The 12,246-nt window shown below is 35.1% G+C and overlaps 1 protein-coding gene across 1 annotated transcript in view; it reads right to left on the bottom strand.

Annotated features, from left to right (window-relative positions):
• Positions 1–6,105: 6,105 nt before the first annotated feature.
• BCHE (butyrylcholinesterase) overlaps positions 6,106–12,246 on the bottom strand; it is a 79,820-nt gene continuing 73,679 nt past the window's right edge. The window contains exon 6 of the mRNA XM_037046608.1: positions 6,106–6,303. The gene's annotated coding sequence lies outside the window, so the exon portion shown is untranslated. The remainder of the gene's footprint in view (positions 6,304–12,246) is intronic.

The raw sequence follows: 12,246 nt of genomic DNA, 5'->3' as shown, positions 1-12,246 counted from the left end.
TGTATCAATACTTCTCAAACTGGGGCAATTTTGCCCCTGAGAGTACATTTGGCAATGTTTGGGGATATTTTTTATATTGCCTCTGGCATCTGGTGGGCAGAGCTCAGGATGCTGCTGAGCAACCTACAACGCACAGGATAGCAGTCCCTGCCCCCAGTAACAGTGTTGAGACTGAGAATCACTGTTTTAGAGAAATGTTTTGCAAAGAAATGTTTTTTTAGAACACAATTTGCACAAGTTTCTTAAAAGCTGAATAGATTTTGTAAATACACATATATACACATGTACATACTTGTAAATAGCTATGTGGTCAAATTGATTGATTAAAAATGTATGTAGGTGTATTTGTTTCAGTACCCCCCAGAGTCTTAGATATATTAATGGACATTTAACATCTCTTAAATGGTGTTCTGCATGCCCTGTTGCCACACTTAACTTGACCTTGGGGCCTATTTCTGATGAAACACATTGAGGAACTAATGTTCTACAAGAAAACTTTGGGAAGCACTCTTCTGGAGTTCGGGAACTGAATCTTAGAATCTAAGGCACACAGTGGTGTGAGTATCGCCTCTTAAAGTGTTTACGAAAAGATGAGCATACAGAGGTGGCATTCAGTTCCCTGTCTGCTTGGTCTATTAATCGAAGGCTAAGAAGCAATTTAGTTTTTCAGGGCTTTAACTTAGGACCTAGTTGTTAACAAGATTTTGATTCTGATAAAAACTTATAACTTTAATAGTGTATTAAAAATTCAAAACATAATGTAAATGCCAGAAATATTTATAGAAAATTAAGAAATGGGCAACATAAAATTGTAAGTCAAATCAATAAATTCAAACCAAATAAAATAATTATTTTCAAAAATATAAAGTAAACCAATCTATTTAAAACAAAGAAGATTAAGCATGCACTAAAAGATAATTCAAGCTAGGTAGATTAAAATCATACTTCAAATTGCTGCTTGTGATGACTTTACATATCCATAAATATATATCAAATTTAATGACTGGGTGAAATCACTGACCAGAAGTCAACATATTTTGGATTCACTTCATACTATGATTGCAGTATCACATTATGGGCACCTCTTTTTTTAAAGCAAGGCATCTAATTTGTTAAATGATGCTATCACTTAGGCCTTATTTTTATTTGGGAAAATAGTTCAGGTCATTAATAGACAAGAATACCAGTTTTGGGGGGTTTTTTGTTATTTGTATCAAGTTTAAGTTATTTTGAGAATTTTATGGTATAAATGTTCAAGGAGAAAACAAAATCTGGAAAGAATCCAGAGTGTAGCTGTGAGTGATGTTAATACTAACTGGCCTAGAAAATAAGATATATGAAGAAGACTTAGAAAGGTAATTGGCTTATAAAAGAGAATTCTAAGGAATGAATTGCTTAAAATTCTACTTGAACTCCAAACATAACATATAAAAGTTTACTTAAATTGTACCAGGAAAAAGGTTAAACATAAAGATGAAATGTGTTGCTATACACTAGAATCATTTCTGAGGTCGGTGCTTAAATAGCATTTTGAGGGCAAGATGCTGAATTATAGGTTGTGCTACTTGGATTTTAAAAATGTTTATTTTTTCTGTAGATACACCATTTTATGATTGTAATAAATGTTTTTAAATGCATATTGCAAAAACTGGTTAAATAAAAAGTGCATGCACCAATGGCAGAATGAAACTATTTCAAAAGATCTTACCAGTTTGAAGGTAGGAATTTGTGTATATGAGGACAGAGCACGATTCATGGGGGAACTACTGTAGTTCAGTACCAGAACTCAGTAATTTAGGCTCTAAAACTTTTTAAATATGTAGTAGAACTCTTTATCTTTTTGATAGACTAAAATTAACAAAAACAAGAAAACTGATGCAAAAAATCATACCGCCAATACATTAATTGACAATGGAGCATGTACCTGTCATATACAAGAGTTATCATGTTGGCCTGATCAAATACTCTTGTTCAGTAATTAGGGTTATGTGCAGAGCAAAACTAATTTTTGTTTGGTGAATATAAAATTACAATAAAAAGTAAGTTAGTGCATTGGGCAGACATGTCAGTTTATACTTTGGTCACACAGTACACACTAAAATCTTAATGGTTCAATATAACACAAGTTATTTTTTCTCTTGAAGAAGTGAAGGAATATATATTGGTTCTCAAATATTGAGTTGAAAGTGACACACACCACTTTTTCTTACAACCAATTGGCCAGAAAGAGTCTTATTGTCTAATTCAAAGAAGGCTGATAAATGTGGAATGCATACAAATATTTGGGTAATTGTAAATGACTTTGTCCTGTGTAGATCAGTGGATTATTTAATAGCATAGGTTAAGATAGGCTGCTGAAACAGCCTTTGTAGTTCCAATTAAAAATCCATTTTTGACAGAACAAAATAAAACCATCTTAATCATTATTGGACTATATATTTCTTCATCCAAATAATTATATTTCTTAATATCACTAAGTACATTATAATGTTGAAAAGAAATGTTGGGAAAATTATCATTTAAATTATAGTGGAAAACCCAGCATTATTAAAAACTGCTGAAAATTCAAAATCTAAGTAGATGACTAAACACCTGGCTTAAAGGAAGAATAGAATAATTGGCTAAGTAAGAAACTGAGTGCTAAAAATTTAATTTTTCAAACACTCTGAAATTATACTCAACATTTCTGAACATGTGAAAATAAATGGTTGTCTTTGGGGAAAAAGGCTTCTGTATCAAGGTCTCCTAAAGAGAAAATGGGCTTCAGATAAACAAACTGCTCAGTGCCTGTTCTGTTTGTCAGTGTTCCTGCTGTACTGATTCTTAAATATTATGTTAAATATAATCTGTTATTATCAATTAATTTATATTTACTTGAAGGAGGTAATTTTTAGCATTTTTTTGTTTTCTCCTGCATATTTGATTGAACTTCTTTCATGTTTGGTCTTCCAATGCCACTCAAGCTATATCATTATTTTTCTTTACTTTTAATTCCTTAAAATTTTATAATTACAATCTGAGCTTCCTTACTTCTAAACAACTCATAGCCTTGTTAAGACCTGTAAGGTAAAGTCTCAATAGATGTTTCAAGAAATTCTGGAGCAGTCCAGCCCACCAACCCTGTTGCCGTGGTGTTTTACTTGTATGTGCTATGTCTCTGGGCAGTTTTTCAATGGCCTTCCTAGTGCTGATTCTACTTAATACACAGCAACGTAGGCACAAACGAAAGCTGAGCATTCAGTCCTTCTCTCCTGAAAGCTTTTTTTTCCCTTTAAGTCTTTTTTAAGTGTACAACTCTTCCTCAAAGGTTTATTACAATGTCTTTCCTTTATGTTTATTTCATCTTAACATTTCCTCCCCTAAGGTGTGAACTCAGTCAATACCTGTGTACATTTTTTTTAAAGTAAATTTTTTAAATATTTTATTTATTTATCTTTAGAGGGGAAGGAAAGGAGAGAGGAAGAGAAACATCAATGTATGGTTGCTTCTCCTGCATCCCCTGCTGGGAACTGGCCCCTGCAGGGAACTGGCCTGCAACACAGGAATGTGCCCTGACTGGGAATCGAACCACGATCGTCTGGTTCGCAGGCGCACGCTCAATCCACTGAGCTACGCCAGCCAGGGCTAATACCTGCGTACATTTATACTGGGATGTCATTAACTTCCTACAAAAATATTAAAAATACATAAAAATAAAAATAAAATCAATTGTCTATTAATGTAGATGCCAGTGAGTGGGCTTAAGTCATGAACAGAGTGTGACCTCTGTACTTTGGAGATCACAAAAAGGTTGCAGGCATTGTGGCAGAACAGAGGAATATTTGACTCTGGTACCGTCAGAGGAGGTTTCTCGGATGAGGAAATATCTAAGTTGGATTTTAAAAGAGGAATAAGGAATATCCAAAAAGAAAAGAATGGAATTAAGTAAAACACATGCAGTTCTAGCTATGAAGCAACCTCAGTTTAACTAGTTGGATCTAACTAGTTGGATTCTGTGAATCAGTATAACACAGCCCCAAAACAGGGATGGAATAGAAGATTATTTCTTAATGTACCCATTCTCTCCAACTCCATACAGTTGAGTTGTATGCTTATCACATGCTGGATTTATTCTTAAGTAATATGATTTTACAATTAATTACAAATTATATAAACAAATGTATCAGAAAATTTCTTACATAAAACATGATTGCATCATTTTGAAAATTATTGATTCTTGAATATATTGCCATCAATTTAGGTATAGGACAATGCTGAAAGAAAGGAGAAAAAATTAAAGTAGTTACCATAAGAGTTTTTTTTAATGTTGTTCAAATATGGTTGTCTCCATTTTCCTGCCACCACTTTACCTCAACCCACACTCACCCACCTCCCACACTCCATTCTTCACCCCTTTGGCTGTGTCCATGGGTCCATTACACATGTTCCTTGATGACCCTTTCCATTTTTTGCCCAATCATCTCCCTCCTTCCTTCCCTGCTGTAACTGTTAGTTTGTTCTCTATTTCAATGTCTCTGGTTAGATTTTGCTTGCTTGTTTGTTTTGTTGATTAGGTTCTACTTGTAGGTGAGATCATATGGTATTTGTCTTTCACCACCTGGCTTACTTCACTTAGCATAATGTTCTCTACTTTCATCCACACTGTCACAAAGGGTAGGAGCTCCTTCTTTCTTTTTGCTGCATAGTATTCCATTAAGTAAATGTACTATAGTTTTTTGATCCACTGGTTTACTACTGATGGGCACTGAGGTTGCTTTTAGCAGTTGGCTATTATAAATTGTGCTGCTATAAAAATTGGGGTGCATAGATTCTTTTGAATTAGTGTTTCAGAATTCTTAGAGTATAATCCCAGCAGTGGAATTGCCTGGTCAAAAGGCAGGTCCATTTTTAGTTTTCTGAAGACATTCCATCCTGTTTTCCACATAGGTTGCACCAGTCCGTATTCCCACCAGCAATCTACCAGGGTTCTCTTTTCTCCACAACGGTGCCAGCACTTGTTGTTTGTTGATTTGTTTATGATAGCCATTCTCACTGATATGAAGTGGCATCTCATTGTGTTTTAATTTGTATCTCTCTGATGGCTAGTGATGCTGAACATCCTTTCATATGTCTCTGGGTCGTCTGTATGTCCTTCTTGCAGAAGGGTCTATTCAGGTCTTTTGCCAAATGTTTTACTTTTTTTAAAAAAATATTTTTAGAGAGGGAAAGGGAGGGAGAAAGAGTAGAGAAACATTAATGCATGGTTGCCTCTCACACACCCCTCACCGAGGACCTGGCCTATACCCCTGTCATGTGACCATGTGCCTTGACTGGGAATGGAACCTGCGACCATTTGGTTCACAGGCTGGTGCTCAATCAACTGAGCCACACCAGTCAGGGCACAAATTTTTTATTGGAGTATCTTCCTGGAGTGGAGTTGTTTGAGTCCTTTATATATTTTTTAGATCAATTCCTTGTCTGAGATATCATTGGCAAGTATATATTCCCATACAGTTGGTTCCCTTTTCATTTTGCTAATGCTTTTCTCGGCTGTGCAGAAGTTTTTACTTTGATGAAGTCCTATTTGCTTACTCTTTCCTTTATTCTCCTTGCTCTAGAGGATATTATGGTGATAACGTTTTTTTATTCAGATTGCTTTTTAGTAGAGCCCTACTCTAATTCAAACATCCCAAATATAATTGTTTATGGACGTGCCAATTACAAATCATGGAATTCTAGTCAGTGGGCCCACAGTAAAGAAATACACTCAATTCCACAACAGAATATATATATATATATATAATTTATAGCACACTTTAAACTTTAAATGTATTTTATTAATCATTGTCCACCTAGCAGTTTTTTTCAATAAATTTACCATTATTCATTTTGATTTTTCAGAAAAAAGTTTTTAAAAATATCAGATAAAGTAACCAAAGTATGGTTCAAAAAGTCACTGTTGTAGAATAAAATAAACATATTTTTTTCTTTTTTAATAATTAGTTTGCGTTCTCATTTGACTTTAAAACAAAATTCAAAGCTAGTTTTTAATTAAACATTTATTGTAATGAAGGAGAAAAATACCAAGAAAAAGAAGTTTTATTGTTTTTTTTTTTCAAAAGAGACACCAGCAATCTCTGTAGTAGACACAGAAAGTATACAAAATACCAGAGTAATGAAACTTTTGCCATCATACACAAAAGAAAGTTCTATATTACCAGGTCACTGAAAGAGTGCTTATTCTTCCACTCAACTTATACGCCACGCACTGTGCAGGTTACTCAGGGTATTCAAGAGGAGTTCCTGTCTTCTGGGAAGTAAGATCTGGTGGGAGTCAAACAAACAGAACATTATAATTCTGCATTCTAAGTAAGTTCTCCAGTTATAAATACTACATACGAGTATTAGATTACCATTTCTGTTTTAACAAATTACTACAAAATTGGTGGCTTAACATGACACACATGTATGATCTCACCATCCAAAAATTCAGAAGTCTGTAATGGGTTGAATTAAAGGATCTCTCTACCACGGATATGAAGAATCCATTAATTAACATGTGATCATTAAAGACTTTGTTGTCAAGGCTCAATATATGGTACCGTCACTGTTCTTGTGTAATTTATAGCTCTTTAATAGATGAAGTAGACATTAATAAAATGATCCCCAAAATGTAATTTTGCAGTTACAACAGAGTAAGACCCACGAAGATAAATTCTATAAGAAGGGAAAGACCTATTGCTGTGGACCAGGGAAGGTCTCCCTGAGGATTTACCACAGAGAGGAGTGCATTTAACCCAGAGGACGAAGCATGTAAATGGCCTGGAAGTAAAGATTGAGGTTCAGTTAAACAATTAAAGGAAGAAAAATGTAGGTTTTTACAAATATCTCTTTTGTTAACACTTTAAAGTATGTTGAGTAAGCAACTTGATCTGATTAGACTTGTTTTGTGAACTAATTTCAATAGTAGAGGTGGGTAAAGGTGGGCCCTGAGGGATGGGTTAATAGAACTTCATTGTAAGAGCCCAGATAGGAGATAAGAGTGTTTTGTTTTGTTTTTCAGGGATGAGAACGTGGAGAATAAAGAAAAATGGATGGAGTCTAGAGATCTGTAAGAGGAAAGATCACAAAAACTGCTGGCAAATGTGAAAGATGAAATAAGATGAAATAGAAACAATGGTTTCTAATATTCTATATTGGATAAGTGACTATATGCTAATGCTGTGTGGGGTTAAGTACCTATGGAGAATCGAGTTTTTTGGGAGAGGGTGCAGATGTGTAGAAATAAAAATTGATTTTCTCTGAATTATAATTCTTAATTATAATTACATTATATCTTAAATTATATCTTAAATTCTATAATTATAATTCTATAATCCAATTACATGGATTCTTTTTTCCATATTTTTACTATAATACCCCCTAAGTATAGAAACTTTTACCCACTTAACAGAATAAAATGATACAATCAATTTTACTAGATATTTCCTGTGTAAATCTTTCTTCAAGGAATAAGAATATAGTAATATTATTCTTTTTAACAACTTAATAGCAGTTTCTTTTTTACTTGTTGTTCAATTACAGATGTACCTATTTTCCCCATTACTCTCTCCTGCCCTACCCATCCCCACCTCCCACATTGTATTATCCCTCCCCCATTGTCTTTGCCCATGGGTCCTTTATACAAGTTCCTTGACTTGAACCTTCTTCTTATTTCCCCCATTATTGACCTCTCCCCTTTCCTCTGGTTACTGTTAGTTTGCTCTTTGTTTTTATGTCTCTGGTTATATTTAGCTTGCTTATTTGTTTTTTTGATTAGGTTCCACTTATAGGTGAGATCATATGGTATTTATCTTTCACCACCTGGCTCATTTCACTTAGCATAATGCTCTCCAGCTCCATCTATGCTGTCATGAAGGGTATGAGTTCCTTCTTTCTTCCTGCTGTGGAATATTCCATTCTGTAAAGAATTATTCCAAGTAATGAAAAGCAAAGGCCTGCAACCAAGACTATTCCACCCAAGAAGACTCTCATTTAAAATGGAAGGTGAAATAAGGCATTTCCCAGACAAAAGAGGGTTAAAAAAACACAGCTCCACCAAACCAGCCTTATAAGACATACCTAAGGGCCTGCTTTAATAGCAGTTTCTTAATTGTACTAGAATTCTAATGGCTACAAATAAAATGATTGCCTACTTGTTTGAAACAGTATTTAGTGTATTTCCATAGGTATACTTTATGGTCTTATAACTCTTACAGTTCCCTCCTTACTGTTATTGCAATTATTAAAATTTAGCTGCCACTGAACATTTTTATATTAAAACATTTTTTTAAAGCAAGAGCACAATTAAGTTGAAATTAAGTCATTAAGATGACATCAATTTGGAGAGGTCCAAATTGAACAAGGCCCCTCTTTAATTAAAAAAAGAAAGAAGAAATATCACTCTTGGAAAACTTACCACTTGCAAATCATCTGCTACATACATTGTCTTATTTAACCATCATAAGATACCTATAACTTAGGCATTAAGCTGAGGAAACAAATGCCTGGAGACAAAATGTACTTCTCCAATTGTATTTATATATTAGTGGACACAATGTTCAAATTCAGGCATTTAGCTGGTGTCAACATTTGATTTCATTTTTACTAGATTTTTCTTTATTTATAGAAGAACTTGAACTATCTGTAATGGAAGTGAGGTGTAATTTAGACAAGATAAAATTATTTCATTTTATGAAAAGTTTTCTAGTAGCAGTCTGGATATCAGAAAATATTCTTTAGGGAAATAAAACACTCCGTGTTGGTAACACAAGAAATATACATCTGTAGATTTCATAGTAAGTGTGGCATAAATTAGGAAAGTTGCAAATGATATTTTTAGAAGTGCACTGTGACAGATCAGATTCCTGACGACTAAAAAATGGCTGTCATAACACACTTATCGAAAAGATATTAAGTGATGACAAGTACAAGAACAGAAAATTGGTTAGCATAACATGCATTATGGGGGAACTACATTAGAAAACCAAATACAAAGAATATAAAAGCATGCCACATTCAAAATGAAAAACAAAATTACTTCACTATTGCTTCAACAACTTATTTCAGTTATCATTTCATGACAACTTCCAGTTACCTGTGGAATGTCCACAGATATTTATATTTATAGTTGTTTCCCACCTAAAACTAGGCGTTTATAATTTTCAATACAGCAAATAAGTTCATGGCTCAAAATAAAGAAGCACATACAGGTATCAATAGTACTCTTCTTATAAATATGCCTAGCCAACCAGTTATCTAGTAGGTAAGTGTTAGATGAATAGATTAATAGTTGCTGCATATCCAGCCACTCCAAATTTAATGATTTAACAAGAAAATTATTTTCATGTGACAGTGACTTCTACATGTAGCAGGGAAGCTGTGCTTCACGCTGTGGGTTTGGTGGGCTCAGGCGCAGAGCTCTGCATGCGGTGTGTTCACCTTGGGGCCCAGGCTGTGGAGGTAGCAGCTACCTACACATGTTGGTTAATTTTAGGTGTCAACTAATCTCCGAGCCATGGGGTACCCAGATAATGGGTCAGTATTATTTGGGGAGTTTCAGATAATGTTAGCATCTGAATCAATAAACTGGGTAAAGAAAATTGCCTTTCCTAGTGTGGGTGGCCTTCATCCAACCCACTGGACATCCGAATAGAGAACAGAGGTTCACTGCCCCTCTGGGGAGGAGGAGCTCCTCTTCCTGACTACCTTGAGCTGTGACATGGATCTTCTCCTGCTTTAGAACTCCAACTGAAACATTAGCTTTTCTTGAGTCATGAGTTGACTGGCTTGGGGACTGCAGGTGGGTAATCTCTTCTTATGAAAACAGTTTACTTGAGGCACCAGCACAGAGCTTGCTTACTGAGCTTTCAACTCTATGTTATTAGCCAGAGCAATTACATGTCCAAGCCTAGAATCAGGGGGAGAAAGGGACACTGCTTATCACGTGGTTCTGGCAAGGGAGAAAAGTGGTGTCATTTATTCCTCACACCATTATTTTGTGATCAAAGGAAAAAAAGAAAAGCATAGGTTTGTAATTGGCGCAATTGTTATGAATTAACTAGACTAAAGCTTGTGTGAAAAAATAGAATATTACACACAAATCTGAGGTGGAAGTAAGCATATATTATAGTGTACTTAAAAATTATAGTCTTTTTAAATTTAATTCTTGTTCAAGTACAGTTTTCCGTCTTGTATTCCCAGCCCTGCCCCCCAGTGCTCCCCCCCTCCCTCCCATTTCCGCCCCCACCTTAGGTATTGTCCATGTGTCCTTTATACTTGTTCATGTGAGTCCTTCCCCTTTTCCCCTGTGATTCTCTCCCCTCTTCCATCTGGACCCTGTCAGCACATTCTGTATTTCAGTGTCTTTGGTCACATTTTGCTTGCTTGTTTGTTTTGTTGTTTAGATTCCTGTTAAAGGTGAGATCATATGGTATTTGTCTTTCACCGCCTGGCTTATTTCGCTCAGCATAATGCTTTCCAGTTCCATCCATGATGTTGCAAAGGGTAGGAGCTCCTTCTTTCTTTCTGCAGCATAGAATTTCATTGTGTAACTGTACCATAGTTTTTTGATCCAGTCATTGACCGATGGGCATCTAGGTTGCTTCCAACTCTTGGCTATCATGAATTGTGCTACTATGAACATTGGGGTGCATAGGTTCTTTTGGATTGATGTTTCAGGGTTCTTAGGATATACTCCTAAGAGTGGAATTGCTGGGTCAAAAGGCACGTTCATTTTTAGTTTTCTTAGAAAATTACATAGTTTTCCATAGTGGTTGTACCAGTCTGCAATCCCACCAACAGTGAACTAGAGTCCTCTTTCCCCACAACCTCTCCAATACTTGCTGTTTGTTTCTTTGTTTATGGTAGCCATTCTGACTGGTGTTAAGTGGTATCTCATTGTGGTTTTAATTTGCATCTCTTTGATAGCTTGTGATATCGAGCATCTTTTCATGTGTCTCTGGATCTTCTGTATGTCCTCCTTGGCGAAGTGTCTGTTCAAGTCCTTTGCCCATTTTTTAATTGGGTTGCTCGTCTTCTTTGAGTGGAGTCATGTGAGTTCTTTGTATATTTTGGAGATTAAACCACATAGAACAAGCACTTCAAAAATTTATATGGAACCATAAAAGACCCCGAATAGCAGCTGCAATTTTGAGAAAGAAGAACAAAGTAGGAGGGATTACAATACCTGATATCAAACTGTATTACAGGGCCACTGTAATCAAAACAGCCTGGTACTGGCATAAAAACAGGCACATAGACCAATGGAATAGAACAGAGAGCCCAGAAATAAACCCAAATCTCTATAGTCAATTAATATTCGACAAAGGGGGCAGTAACATAAAATGGAGTGAAAACAGCCTCTTCAACAAATGGTGTTGGGAGAACTGGACAGCTCCATGCAAAAAAATGAAACTCAAGCACCAACTTACACCATACACCAAAATAAATTCAAGGTGGATAAAAGACTTAAATATAAGCCAGGAAACCATTAAAGCCCTAGAGGAGAGCATTGGCAGGAAAATCTCAGATATTCCACGCAGCAATATTTTTACTGATACGTCCCCTAGAGCAAGGGACATGAAAGAATAAACAAGTGGGATCTCATGAAACTTAAAAGCTTCTGCATGGCTAAGGAAAACAGTATCAGGATAAAAAGAGAAGCAACTGTTTGGGAAAATATATTTGCCAATAAAAATGATAGTCTTAATGTAGTATAAAGACAGTAAAGATGGATAACCTACAAAAGAAAGGTTGGAAAATTGGCAGGAAGTATGAAATGCTATCTTCTGAGTTAATTAAAATGTTATCATTAGTTTAAATGAAATAGGATGGCACCAGAGAGTTTTAAAGAGTAGGAAAAAATGAGCATATCTGTTCAATTATGAATTATATCTGATTATGATAATTTCATCAGTTTTACTGTCTTAAAGAGTCATCTGTTGTTTAATCATGGGTCACAGAGAAAATGTGTATTTAATTATGAGGGTGACTCTGGTCATGGATCATAGAATTTAAGTTCCATATAGACAGAACAGCAGGTGACCTACACTATACAATTTCACAAATAGAAATTACTTACCTAAAGTACATTATTTCATTTATTTATTAATACCTATATTCCTCCATGCTCTTAACCCCAGTGTGGCATACAAAACTAACACATAGTTTTTAATTTATATCAAAGAGCAAAACATATATAAAACTTTTAGATTGTTTTATCAAGGT

This window comes from Sturnira hondurensis, unplaced genomic scaffold, assembly GCF_014824575.4.
Source record: "Sturnira hondurensis isolate 20B ecotype Veracruz unplaced genomic scaffold, ASM1482457v3 Scaffold0005279, whole genome shotgun sequence".
Lineage (NCBI taxonomy): Eukaryota > Metazoa > Chordata > Mammalia > Chiroptera > Phyllostomidae > Sturnira > Sturnira hondurensis.
Note: the sequence above shows the minus strand (reverse complement) of the source record. Positions and strands in the feature narration are given on the sequence as shown.